The 15,659-nt window shown below is 33.2% G+C and overlaps 1 long non-coding RNA gene across 3 annotated transcripts in view; it reads right to left on the minus strand.

Annotated features, from left to right (window-relative positions):
* Window positions 1-12,452, minus strand: part of LOC147388817 (uncharacterized) — a 29,136-nt gene extending 16,684 nt beyond the window's left edge. For all 3 annotated transcript variants that reach the window (XR_015170427.1, XR_015170428.1, XR_015170426.1), the window contains exon 1: window positions 12,035-12,452. This is a non-coding gene — a long non-coding RNA (uncharacterized LOC147388817). The remainder of the gene's footprint in view (window positions 1-12,034) is intronic.
* Between the last annotated feature and the right edge of the window lie 3,207 nt (window positions 12,453-15,659).

Consider the following 15,659-nt stretch of genomic DNA (forward strand, 5'->3'; position numbering starts at 1 on the left):
GCTTTATCAGAGAAGACAATCAAGTTGTCCATTTATTATAATACATATCCCGAGGAGTTAATCATTCTTTATAACATTGATCTCAATGAAGATCTAATCGTCAATTATAACACGTATCTTAAGGAGTGGGAGATTCAAAAAATCCCCCACACTTTTTGGTGTCGCCTGTGGAAAATGAAGAACAAACTTAGAGATCCGACCAACCAAAAGTCTTCTTCTTCATTATCCTCCCTGAAAATATATTCTTTGATACTTAGTTATAAAAAATAAAAAATAAAAAGATTTGATTAGTGTTGTTTTTTAGATGCAAATTCAGATTGCAACATATTAATAATGGAGTCCATTAAAATTTTAGAAAATTATTATTATTATTATTATTATCTTTTATACATACAAGAAGTATAATTCATACATCTACTAACATTAATTCAACAACTCGTAATAGACAAACTCTCTCTCTCTCTACAAGTGGACGAAATCCTAAATGTAGTCAATTCGACGAAGAATATGAATGAGCTTTCCAAGGGTGAGGGGTTTCTTGACAGTATCATCAGCGCTAGCTTCCTCGAACTTTTCTTTCTCCCTAATTTGTCAAGATCCTAAATAGACGCCCATGATCATACTTTCAACTCCTATGGCATGCAATATCCTTGTCGCCTACCATAGAAAACACTAGTCCCCATAACACACAAACAAATTTATTAATTTGGATTAATTGTAGATATTAATGAAATTTTGATAAAATAATAGATAATACGTCGTCCTTATTTCATATATTTCAAAGAATCCAACTAGCCTTACTAAGTAAGGATTTCATCCTTACTAAGGTTCCTTGCGCTCACTTTGAGGCACCCAAAAACATGATTTGATGCTTTAGGATTGTAGAGGACAAAATTCTATGAAATTTGAAAAAAAAAAAGTTATTTTTTATCATTGAATTTTAATTTTAAATTTGGGAGTTAGGTGAAAGTTTGATAGCAGTCCATTTTTAAATCCTCCAATTTATCCTAAAAGGATTTGTTGTTTTTAATCTAACTTTTTAAAGGATTGTAGGGTTAGCAAGTAATCCAATTGAGCAAAATGATCCTTAGTAAAGCTTAAAATCTTACTTAGTAAGGAAATGTTACATTATTTTAAAATGATAAAAGAATTTTTTACACTAATAATATCCATTGTATTTAAGTTAATAAATATAATATCTAAACAAAATAAGTTAATTGCTAAAAGGCCAATTAGAAGTAGAAGTACTTCACCTAGACCATAAAAAACCATTGTTTCTAAAATTGATTCAATCAATAAAAGCTCAATTAAAAAAATTGTATGAAAATAAATAGAGGTAATTCAAGGAATAAAGTATACACATTTTTATTTTTTATTTATTTATAAATATAAGTTGGTCAAACCAAATTGAATCAAGGTTTGACTATGGTATGATTAATTTGATAGATTTTCAATCTAAAAATGATAAATTTTTTAAAACATTGCTAATAAGTAATTCACTAGACCCTATCATAAACAATTTTTTTAAAAGCACTTCTAATTAATGTAAACGAGAAGCATATCTATTTGAGGACCATTGATGTCGGGCATATCCATATTGATAAAGATCGGATCAAAATAAGCTCCAGTTCGGTGCAGATCGAAAGCGTCCTACGCCTCCTCAACCACTTCGTATTCCACACCAAAAAATTTAACGAACGTGTTGTGGACTAAGCGTTAGACACTAGTGTTATTCACAACCAATGCAGTCAGACTATTTCTAGGCCTATTCCCGTCCCACTTATCCTCTCCATCGCTAGGATGTCCATTCCCATTGATCTCACTCTCCCATGAGTTTGGAGAACTCATTTCAACCAATTTTTTTTCCTTTCGATTAGCTTTAATTATTTGTGCGCAAGAAAAAAAGAAATAGAAACAAGATTTTAAGAATGATTGTAATTAAATCGATTATTGCGCCTATTTTGATCCTGAATTTAAAAAATATAATGTGGTTAATGTATAACTTTACCCAAGTCATATGGAATCTTGGCCAAGATTTATAATTATTACCATTTTTTGAAAATAAATATAATTATAAATATTTAAATATTTTTATATCTTACTAATTTTTAATATATATTCATTTGACGCATCGAAGTTTCAATTTGTCTGACACAGTATAATTGGACAGTCAATGTCATATCAACTGATCCAACTTGACCTATTCTGAAAGTCAAGAGAGGCCTAGAGCTTGAAGAACTTTTCTCAAATGAGAAAAAATCCAAATCTAAAAAAGTTTCTTCAAATGAAAGAAATGAAAGAAAAATGTAATAATTATAAAATAAAAAAAATAAAAAAAAGAATAGCAATGCATACCCCAAACACCATATTTAATTTCATCGTGCCATTTGAAATTAAAAATGTGGTAAAGAGAGTAAATTGTCTCTTGTACCTTGAGAAATGGGCATCAATCATCAAATCCCTGTATTTTATATAATATTGATATGAGCAAACATGACTAACCATGACAAATTAAGTAATCTAAAATGTTACCCCAAATATGAAAATATAAATCTTAATATATTTAATTTGAAAATAAAAATATATAGTAACTAAATAATCATATAGCATGTTGAACTTAAATAAAGAATGGAATAAGTAACAAGTTCTTGATTACCTCTATATCAATAGAGACCAAGGTCGGTGCTCTAATACAGTTGAGAAATGTGAGACCAACCTAAGTGAATGATTTGAAGAAGTGAAAATGCTCTTTCGAGCTGATATCAATATCTGTAATTGTATGAGGGTTTATGTAAGCAACGAAAAAGAGAAAATTTTGTTCACTAAGGGATTGTTAATGATTCTTTTGGGAAACAAACAAAGGAAGTTTGTCTTAACTTGATGACACGATCTAGTGAATATTTTTTTTAATCAAATTGAAATATTTGTTCACCCATTACGATCTATTACTAAACATGAAAGATTCTACTAGATTTTTTCGTGCGTGCATGTCCTAATATGTAGATACGAATCAATTCACACAATATTTCTTCAATTTTTATGAAAATTGTTTACCCTAATTTCATTATTCCGACCATTGTTTTGAGACTAACTTCGTTCATAAAAATTTTAAAATCTCAACAACTTATTTGGCTAAAACCCTTACTAGTTTCCACGAAAAGAAAACTTTTAAATGGGGCATGAGATGTAGGAGTGATAAAGCCCAGTCTAACCTACCCTAAAAACAAGGGTTAGGTTGTTGTGAATTCCTAATGATGAGTGCAAAACATGCGAGTAAGTCGAAAGCTTATGAAAGACCTTTTCCTAATTTTATCTAATCCCTTTCGGTGTTTCATGATTTCATTTTTTCTCTTTTTTGACATGCTCAACTTAGAAATTATACATGTTTACGATCATCATCATTATTTACACTCAATTTGCCAAGCACATACGTTTAGAATCACCACGCATTTCAATAACTAAATATCTCACAATACTAGGAAAATGAGACTTCAAGACTTAGAAATAATTACATTAGAACCAAAATAAGTCTCTCGCTAAAATTTTAAATTAACAAAATGATCAAAATACCCATGATGCTCAAATCATATTTAGGAACTTCAAGGCGATAGAAAAATGTGACTTCGGAACAAAAATAAACCTCTTGACAACATTCGCGTAAATCGAATAAAATCTAGAAACTCTTGAATTTAGGACAACGAATTTTCACATAAAATGACGATTTTCACTACTTAGAATGACATCTATCACCAAATAAAATAATGAAATTTCACATAAAATGACGAAATTCCTTGTATGAAATGAGGATTTTTATTTACGTAGAATGACACTCATCACCACATAAAATGACAATTTTTCGCCCCCTGAAATGACAAATTCATTCACATAGAATCACAAAATCCAAACCTCAAATTCGAAAAATCAAAACTTTAATTAAAAATTAAAAATTAATCCATCAATGCAACATTTTACGAAATTTAACAAATTATTAACCAATCGGGCTAAAGGAATTAAAACATTAACTCTTAATTACCAAACCAATTGAATTACTCACAAACTTAAAATTCAAACAATCAATAAAAGGATTAAACCAATCAAGCCAACCTAATTGATAAATTTCACCCACCAGTCATCACGGAAATAACTAATTGAAGTCCTTTAAAACCAATGCATGAGCCAATCATACTAATTTCACCAATCAAAAGTCAAGATTTAAAATTGATTAGATGGATCCAAAATCAATCTAAGAAGATGGTGATGCGTGGGATAAATCCCTCACATGGACACGTGACTCTCCCCACCCCTTTTGATTCAACCAAAAAAAAAAAGGAAGATAGAAACAAAAGATAAAAGGAAAGAAATACTATTGGTGGAATTTTCTTTAAAACTAAAAGAAGTTTCTAAAAACAAGGAAAAAGGGAAAATGTGCATGCATAGAGGTTATAAATAGGGAAATTCTCTATCTTATTTGATGGCTTACAAGACAGCAATGAGGGGGACGTCATAACAACAATAAACCAAAAGGAAAAAAGAGAAAAGGGAAGGAGAAGAAGATGGGGGAGTTGACTTACCTGCATTTTCAACTCCCCCATAGCCACTTTGTCTGCTCCACCTCACCTCAACTACACCCACAACCACCCTTGTCTCACCTTCATCTCTCACTCTCCTCTCTCTATTTCCTTCCTATTGGGAAGCCACTTCCCTAGCACCTTCATCTCATCCAGTCCAACCACATTTTTCCATACAACACCCTCTCGATTAACCCTCTCTCTCTCAGTCTAGCCACAACCACAATTTCCTTGTCATCACTCTCTCAGCAACTCCACATACAAACTAGCAAGGGGTTCCCCTTTCAACTCTCTATCTTTCTCATAGATATTGACGATGGCAAATGAGGTAAAAAACAAAAAAGAAAATAAGAAAATAAAAAGAACATACCTCATTCAATTTCAACCAACAACCCTCAACCATCTTCTCCCTCTTCTTCTTCTACAACCGAACACCCTCAGGCCTCTTTTCCCTATTCTTTACACGCACATCCCAGTCAAAACAAACCCCAAATCCTCTCATTCATCTTCTTTCATGCACAACTCCTACCGAGAACCTCCAGGCCATCGCATTCCTCTTTTCTCACACATAGCTCTATTGAGACCCTCTTCTTCCTTTTCTTTTTACGTGCAGCCTAGTCAAAACCCACCAAATCTTTTCTTCTTTACCTTCTAACTCTCATTGTTTTCTTCATCATCTTTATTTTAGTGTCTGACAGTAGTTAAACCCACATTTCCCTTGACATTCACAGCAACCTTACCCTAGTAACCACGCAAATTTCCCCTCTAAACTCCCATGTCTGAACCTTTCTCAATTTCGTTTTTCCAATATCCTCTCAAAGGCAATCGAGCAACTCTAAAGGAACACCTCAACAACAACCATGTCTAAGGTGGGTTTCTAATTATTTTATTTATTTATTATTATTCTTAATGATGAGTTCGTGTCACTATGCAGGCCATTCTTATCTTCTTGTTCATGATTTTATGCAAGTATGTCGAACTTACGTTTGAAAGATATTCTCTACATTCTAATTTTTCTTTGTCGAGCCATCTTACTGATTGATAATATTTATGTTTGTGATAATTTGATCAACTTCATAATATTCATGTTTAGGGTGATATTTGATTGATTTGATAATATTTGTATTTATGATTATATTTGATCGGGTTGATGATATTTATGCTTGTAATTATTTGATCAATTTGATAATATTCATGTTTATGATCATATTTGACTAATTTGGCAATTTTTTTGCACATATGATAATATTTAATCGATTCGACAATTATTTGTGCATACGGTCATATATGACTGATTTGATAATTATTTGTATACATAGCAATATTCGTTTGACTTAGTAATTATTTACGCAGACGATGTTGTTCAACCATTTAGAGACTATTCATTCTTAAGATCAATGACCGATTGGTAATCATTTATGCACATGATTAAATTTCAACCGTCTTGGTAATTATATGTGCATGTGTTAATTTTTGACCAATTTGAAAGTTATTTATACATGTAGGGATTTATACAGATTTAGAAATTATGAATGCATGTGTAAATATTTAACCAATTTGGAAATTACGTATGCATATGTTATGTGGTACATCTACTACCTTGGAAGTTATTTGTGCACGTGGAATCTTAACAAGTTTGGAAATAATATGCACATGTTATGATTTTTACCAATTTAGAGCTTGTTTATGAATATGAAAAATTTTAATCAATTTGGTAATAGTTTGTACACCAAGGTGTGACAAAATTAGATTGAAAAAATCAAAATTTCAAGGCCAAAAACCCACTAAAAATTCATTTTTGATGTGGGCATACAAACATTAACAACTTTGGTGTGTTTCTGATGTCCAAATACCATGTGTTAATAAGGAAATATTTCAGGATTGGTGTATTTTTTACAAGGCATGTAGTAGTTATGCTTACCACACACCACAACATTAATGCAACTAAGTAGCCCATTTCGACAAGGGATTCAAAGCCCAATTTTTTGTAATTAATGTTTTGGACTTGTGTATAAAATAATGATGATAATTAGACCTTGATTTAACCCTATTATTCTTATCTTGACCTTAGGACTTTCTTGGATCGTAGTAGAGACCAATTACCTCGATTGGGCGGGTTCAGTACCTAACACCTTCTGAAACCTGTAACTTGACCCCTTGCCCATATCTCTTACGCATGGACCGTTATAAATCCATTTGAAGTCATTTTACTATTCTTAGACTTAAACTAGGTGGCTACTCCCCATTATTAGAAAATCCCCCAATCCACCAATTCACCAAATACTTTTTATTTCATCATAAAAGTGTTACGGCGCTCTCCCTGGCGACTCCACTGAGGATTTTAGGGTCAAATTTGACCTGATCCAAAACTCTCCTTAGGTACACCATAGAGTCAACCTAGTTGACTCAAGAATACTTAGAATATGCTAGCTTTTGTCATTTCTTTTTTGGGCATATTTTTTTAGTGATTTATTCATATAAATATTTGTGATCATAATTATATATGTATATTGATTGTTTAGGTGACTATTCTAGAAAACGTCCCAGGCGTAACCTATCCTTTGGCACATACTCACGAACATATATATTCATATTTGCATCCTAACATAAGCATGTAAGTCCCATAGCTGCATCCAAACTAACCTGGTCCTTCGGGACATTGGGGGACATACGTGAACGTTACAACTTCAATCTAATACCTTTAAGTATATCAAACTAGAGCATCACGTACTATTTGACCAAGTGAAACTGGGAGATATATTAGTGTTTTAGGTTGAAGTGGCCTAAGTTTTGTCATAACCTAACCTCAATCATGTAGTAAGCTTAGAAACTCGAACCTATATGCGATCCTATTAAACCATGACCCGTATCAACTATGAGTGTTCCCGAGTTATTTTATTCAATTCAACCAAAATGTAAGTGGGTAGACCAATCCACATTACTCAAACTGAACCCGCAATACTGGTCCAACCCAATAGATCTAATTGATGAGACATACTACACAACCCAACTTAAATCGGTTAACCCAATTGGTAAATGGATCTTATGGATCAACACATAGACTGACTGTACAAATTAACTTCAAAATAGGAACATAGTTTCAACTTCTTCTGATTAGTTCAATCCAATGGACCAAATATTTTATGATTGACCAAATCAAAATCAAATATTTTGTAAATAACTACATTAAGGGATGCACCTATCAAAAATCAGATCAAAATGACTTCGGAGCATATTTTGTTAAGGAACTGTCAAAGTTTGTTATTTGAGAGTTTTGAAAAAAATAAAAATCAAGTGTAATTGTCCTCGATCTTGAAAAGTCTTCAAGATGATCCTAACAAAGAACAATTGACTTCAAATACAAGAGACGGGAAAAAAAAAAGAATGAACAAAAGAGAATGCTAGAAAAGAAGATCAAGTGGATAATATCCTAGTTTGAGTCAAAAAAAGTATGCAATAGGAAGGGTATGCCATTCTTTTTAAGTTTAACAGTTCAATAATTCTCTTGTAAATACCAAGTCATTCAACTTACTAAAATGCAACTAGTTTGTGCAACCGTCAAATGTGGCTCAAAATTTTTCAGAAGATCCCAATCAATTAACAAATCATCTTCATCTGATATTTCTTAACTAATATGTTTCAACAATTAACAACTTTGAATTAGGGGACTTATCCAATAAAATGCTATCAATATGGTCCTTTATTTTAAAAATTGTGGGTTCGTAATTAATAATTCATCTTTGATGGGATTTTAGGTTATCATTGTACCCAAACTTAAGAATTCATCACCTAGTTGGGGTCGTCAATCAGGTAGGATAGAACGAATGTTAGCACTGAGTTAATAATCAAGAATGGCATCAGAATTTAAACGCTAAAAATTTTGCAAGATCTTGACGACTTTCGCCATGAATATGAAAAAGATAAAGGTAAAGATAGTTGTACTGGAATGCCCTCAAGTGGAGTTGGAATCTCTTTTTACAAAGATGAAAGACATGAAAGTAGAGATCGACACGATCAAACATCCTCAAAAAGTCTTTAAACATGATGAAAAGGAAGAACCCATCATTTAAAGCCTTGTGCTGGCCAATAGAATGTCTCAGCTGGAAATAGTCCTAAAGAGCATAAAAGGGATTGATGAAATCATTGCAGGCATTGAGGCTATGAACATCATGCCTATGGTCCACTTGCTCGATAAATTTGTAATGTTAGAGATGGAAAAGTTCAATGGATTGGTTATGCAAGAATACACCTCAAGGAGTATGTCACCAATAGGCATACTCTAGGCCTTAGTAAAAAACAAATGACGTTACTCTTTCAACGCATCTTACCGGGATCAACATTACAATAGTTTATGTCTCAAGACTCATCCGTAGTTAGAACATGAGAAAATATGTCAAAGCTATTTTGTCATCAATACAACTATAGTACTAAGATTGAAACCTTTTGAAGGGATTTAAAAATAACCAAGTAGAAAAACGGTGAGACTTTTATTGACTTCATTAGTCATTGGAGAATTAAGGTTGCACAAATGTGGAATAGGCCCTCAGAAAAGAAACATGTGGCCATTATTTTGAAGAATCTCGCTCAAGGATATGCCTAGGACCTTGTTGCCTAATATCTCCCCACTTTCGAGTCTTTATTTCAAGCTGGTAGCCAATTGGAGGATGGCTTTACCTCTGGAGTTCTTGCCAACCTCTCTGACAACAAGTTGAAAAAACCATTCACAAACTCCAAGCCTAACACCAATCATGTCTACATGGCTAACGCATCCACCACCCCATCATTTCTTCCCAACCTATCACTTAGCTTCCACCTCTAAATCAACATATCCTTAGTCAGCCTAAACCTCACTGACAATTCACTAATCTTGGGATGACTCTTAGCATAACTTTTCAAAAATTGTTGAAGAAAAGATTCCTTATACCTCTTCAACCTCGACCTTTGTGAGATTCTCTTCCAGTTTCCCACAATCCCAATTTATTTTATAAATTTCATCAAAATCCCAACTATCACACTGATCGTTGCATTGTCCTTCGTCACATTATTCAAGATCTCATTGACGCTAAAAAACTAACCATATATGCCACTACACAACCAAATATTACCACCGATCCGCTACCTATCAAACTCCTTAGATATTGAACATGGTGTCCAACCCCCAATTTTTATTCGACCCGATCTTCCTCGTCTGCCCAGTCAATTTCAAACCACCAATCCCCCTCTTATTGGAATCAAAGTCCCTAATAAAATTTTCACCACTGACTATGAACTCTTTAACCTACCTTCAAATGAAATCTATTGCCTATCACCACTTTATTATGATGATCTCCTAGATTAGATGAACTCAAAAGAACCCTTTTCTTTAGAATTTGATGATCATTACTTGTTGGCTAAAGAATGTAAACCTTTATCTTTTTCTTGAAATGAATTTGGACATATGACCTAGGAAGAAAGAGCTTTTAAAACATTTGAACTCAGTATCGATAATTAAATACCCTTGGCCAAGGGAAAGGAATCAAGTCTCATCAAGGAAATCTTGAAGAAGAAGTTTAAGATCGGCAAGCTACCATAGAATCTCTCAACATCGCAATGTCTCAGTCCTACCAATTGAAGATGGTGTCTCGAGCCCTCAATCTGTAATCAAGTCCATTGTGGGTGTTTGTCTCTAGTTTTTCATGAGTCATTTGATTTAGTTTAAGCCTATTTTTTTATCGAGTTTGCAATGTCTTATTTTCTTTAGTTCTAGTCTAATTTTTTTATTTATATTGAGTTGAATTAATTCGTCAAGTCTGTAATAGCGTCTATCACCCTATCTGAATTTAATTGAATTAAAGAAATTTTTGAATACCCCAAGTATAATAATGAATAATCTGACTTTAGGAAGAGAATCATCTAACAAGGAACCCCCTCCCGAATTAATCAAGTTACTTGAATAAAAGATAAATGTTAGGCTCAACCTCTAATAGAGGAAGTAAAGGTGATTGACCTCAAACAAAGGATAATCCCCAAGAAAATTGATTTGAAATCAACCTATCTCCAAAGGAATACGAGGACATAGTGAACTTACTCAGAAAGTTCAAAGACCTTGTTTGTGTGGTCTTATGAAGATATTTTGGGTGTAAATTTGGCTGTTGCTCAACACTGAATGGATACTCACCCGATTAAGCAGAAGCATCAACATATGAAGTTAGAGTAGACTTGCAAGATCGAATAGGAGGTTACAAAATATATCAATGCTGAACTTCTCAAAGTGATAAAATATCCAGAGTAGATTTTTCCATTAGACTAATGGAGTGGCTAAACCATCTTCAAGAAGATATGTCAATTACATCAAAATTGGTCTAAGAAATTATCTTTAGTATCCATGTTGAACTTCAATTCGATTTACTCTATACTCTCTGGCATGGTGTAGAAGTAGTCTTATAGGTTCAAATAGAAATTATTTTTACTACTCTTCTTGGCATGTTTAACGTAGAAATTACGCATGCTTAGGATCACATTCTACACTTGATTTAACTAGTACGTATGATTAGGATCAATACACATTTCTATATCTTAGAGACTTCCCAACGCTATAAAATCATGATCCTGTGACTTATAAATAATCACATCAGGATTAAAAGAAACCTCTCACCAAAATTCACAGAAATCAATAAAATGACCAATATACCCTTAAAACCCGACAATTAGAGATCATTATGTACCTAGGAAAACTCTCATCACATGGATTGACAACTTTCAATCACATAAATAACAAAATTTGGACTCTTAATTTTAAAATTTGAACATTTAAATCTCAATTAAAATATTCAAACAATAATTAAATCTTTAATCAACCTTAAAAATTCAACAAATTTTAAAATATCTAATTTCTAACCAAATTCAAAATCAATAAAATTTTAACCAAAAGAGATATGTACTTGGCAGACCTACCTATTGCAATTTTGTTAAAAACATACCTTACTTTATGAATCAGGCTAACGTGACTAGAGCTGGCAACGGATTGGTTTGGGTCAATGAAATATGGATCTGAAATTTTTATCATATGACACGAATTCGATCGAGTTAATGAATATATGAACCGAATTTGATCCGATTAAGGATCCACACAACCCAAAACCAATTCTATCCAATCCAACATATTATATTCTTTTCAAATTAGAAATTGGATTTTGGGAAAGTAGTGTTTGGAAGACGGAAAAGCAACAACATCTGTTTCTTCCTCAAGCATAAGCTCTTTGAGCAGAGTAACTTGTGCATTGTTGTGTCGATTCTGTGGATGCCCCCAATGTAAGAATCGAGTGAATCAAAATGTTTGTTGGGTTGATCCATAACCATATGATGTCTTATTTCTTCTTCAAGTATTAAGGGATTTCTTTGCTCTTTCATTCTAAGCAATAGAATGCAAAAACAGAGGTGGAGAAAGATCCAACGATGTGGAGAGGGAGAGAGAGAGAGGGTGGTACCTGGAGATCGTGCGAGAATGATCCAGCGATGTGGGTTGGTGCAGCCATGAGTAGGTTGCAGACAAGGGGTTTTGCCACCTAGGTTTTGAGAGAGGAGATGCGGAAGACAATGGACTAGGGAGAGAGGGAGTTAAAGACGACTGACTTTGGGTTTTGGGGTTGTTTTATTTATTTATTTATTATCGGATTGGATTGATGTTGATCGGAATCCGATCCGAAAATCCAAAATTTCAATCCAAATCCTATTTTTTCGGATTGGATTTGACCGGAAATCGAGTAAAAATCGGATCATTACTAAGGATTTTTGGGCCCACGTGAAATATCAAGTTAGTAATCCGAGGTCATGTTTTTCAATGGTGCAGATTGATGAGGTTAGGATCTACCTAAGGTATGTTGCGTAGCAAAGTAACCCCCATTCTTTGAATTTTGTGGTGACTGGCGTGGATACTCCTAGGTTTGCTGGGTTATCCAATTTCCTAAAATAAGAGAGTTTCTTTAGTAATAAGAATGCTAAGAATGCAAAAATTAGCTTGCCGAGTAAATCTCTTTGAAATCTAAGAAATTCACAACCCACGTCAAATAAATTCTAAAATAAAAAATTCCAAAAAAAAAATAAAAAATCAATAGTCCTACATTACACAAAAGGAGCATAGAAACTAAGATCTAGGAAACATGCATGGAAATGTTCAATTGAATAAGTCATGTAAGTGAAGGTGGGTCAATGGGGATGGTTAGCTTGAGGTGTGGTCTGTGGGTTTAATTGAATAGGTTCTACAGGTACGATAAAGACATTAGAAAGAAGGAATGAAGTGTGGGATATGATCTTATCTCTCACACTTAATAATTAATTTAATCAATCGAAATCTTAATGAATTCAAGTCACGTACCTTTAATGAAGCTTAAAAAATAAGATCAACAAAAATAAAATTCAGCAATGAGCCTGTGGTGCTCTATAAGACAATGCAAAAAAACATATTCGAATAAAAATAATAACTAATCCTGATCCCTTACCCTTTTACCGAACCGACAATTTTTCTCCCTTCTTCAAATTATAATCTCCCTTTCGTCAAAATAGTGGTCCTTTCGCCTTTTCTTCTGTATGATCAAAACAATGAGATTCTCTTACGATCATACATAGTAGGGGACGGCTACCAATTCTCTCTTTAAAAAGTTTTCCTTTCCAGTTCCACCCCATCACCAAATTGGAAGGAACTCTAGGGAGGTAAGAACTCTAATCCATTTAAGAAATCACAAGAACGCATTCGATGGAAACTTCTTTGATTGTAAAAAAATATTTCCAACTTGGTCCCCAATATCTTTAGCCAATAACAATTCAATCCCTCTAAAAATCTAGTATTTAATTGGACCACAAAAGGATATTTTAATTAAAAAAATTAAAAATAAATAAATAGTTTTGATTAAAATTCCAACAATTTCCTACTTAGTCTAATAAATAATTTTGTTTTGCGAAAAAAGACTTGAGGATTGAAAAGTTTTACGTTAAGATCGAGTGGCCACTCTTAATTTTAGAAAATGATTGGCTAAGACAATTAGTTACCACCTGTCTCAATGACAATGCCAATAGTAAATCATGAATGCTTTAGCGTTCCTTAGAATTGGCTTCAAGACAATTCCATGGTCATAAAACTGGATCATTAAGGAATTGAGAGTTTATCCTCATAGTGGTTTTATAGAGTATAGAGAGATAATGTATACTCCTTATGCAATCACTTGTGTACATTCTCTAAATTCATTAAGCTTCACATATTGAATGTAGCACTCTGATATGTTACAACAACCGCCATGTGAAAACCATGACAATCCTATCAAAATGAAGGCTTTGACAATGCATTGCCCAAGTGCATCTAACCCAAGCTACTCATGAATACTTTAACCGTATTCCTAGGTTAAAACTTTATTCTCATTACATATGCACAAGATATATATATACCATAGTCTAACAATAATATCAATAGTAAAAGGCACTAAGTAAACGTTTAGTATTAATAATTGAACTGAAAATGACAGTTTCAAATAAAACATCAATAAAGACAAGATAAGCCATTTAGGCTACATAGTCAAAAGACTCCAAAACTCCCATGCGCCTAACATGCTCCTTAAATACTTTAGGTGGAAATTCATTAGTGAGAGAGTCTACAATCATTTAGTCTGTAGATATTCCCTCTCAAACTTTCTTGCACACTAGATGATACTTGATGTTTATGCGTTTGTTGCTTTTAGTAATTCGTTCGTTCTTCACAAACTTGATCACAATTTCATTATCGTAAAAAATAACTAAAGGCCTATGGATAGAATCCACAATGCCTAATTCCATGATGAAGTTCCTTAACCACTTAGCCTGTTGAGTAGCTTCATAGCAATTGATGTTGTTTGGAGCTTCTCCAAGAAATTGTCTCACAAGCGAGTGTAAAAATATATCCAAAAGTAAACTTCTAAGTGTGGGAACATCCAACAAAATCTGAGTCTGAACAACCGACTACTAAGCTCCCTTGACTTCTTGAAGACCAACATAAAATCTTTTGTCTTATATAGGTACTTGAATACCTTATTCATTGCTTTCCAATGATAGATCCTAGGATTTTTTTGATATTTACCAAGCATGCCAACAATATACATTACGTGAAAATCCCAAATTATAGCCAAAAAAATTGTTGGGCCTGGCCCGTCAAATTTTTAACACCCAGATTCCGCGACCAATGGACCACGAATTTTGTGTCCACAAAACACATTCTACAGTTGCCAACAACTTCGTCTCTCTCACTCACTCATTCTCGGTATCTCTCTTTGTCTGATCTCTCTCGAATGTCTCGATCTTTCTCTCTATCCCTCCCCCTCTTCCTCGAACTCGTCTCTTGATCGATCTCATCTCTCCCTCTATTTGATCGCTCAATCTTTCTCTATCTGATCGCACGATCTCCGATCTCTCGAAGTGATCTCTCAACTTTGGAAATGATGGAGTGAAGCAGAAGTTTTCGCTTATGTTTTAAAGTGAGTTTCTCTCTCTCTCTCTCTCTTCTCTCTTAGATTGATAGATCCTTAACCCTATTCATGTTGTTGACGATGCGATTTAGGATTTCTGATCCCACAAAATACATTAATTTTGGTTTTCTATTTCCCAAAGGTATTACCTTCAAGTTGAAAGGTAATTTTGTTATTCGATTTTTTTTCCCACTGATTAAGATTTCATGTCATTTTAATTTGATTTACAAAAGCGAGATACATGAACATCAACACTATTTCTTCTCTTCTCGATCTGTTTCAGAGTTTTTTGAAATCTGCGAGATTTTGATCGTTTGTTGGTGTTCTTAATCTCTAGAAGAGATTGATTCAATTACTTCGTTATCATGTTCTAGGGTTTTAGTAGACATTATAAGCTTTGGAGATCAGGTAAGTTGTTTCATAAATTTTAGAACTTGAGATTTTGTTTCGATGCTTGATCTAAATATTTTGGTGATCTATCGATGAATCTGATGTTGTAGGGTTGTATGATTCCTTATTTAATTTATATATATATATGTTGATTATCATAAGATTCATTGTTTTAACATTGCTCTCAGATTTGTTGATTTTCTAGAAATTAATTGCATTTCTTTAGCTAATATTT

Source organism: Akebia trifoliata, chromosome 12 (genome assembly GCF_017979445.1).
Source record: "Akebia trifoliata isolate Shusen 1 chromosome 12, ASM1797944v1, whole genome shotgun sequence".
Taxonomy (NCBI): Eukaryota; Viridiplantae; Streptophyta; class Magnoliopsida; order Ranunculales; family Lardizabalaceae; genus Akebia; species Akebia trifoliata.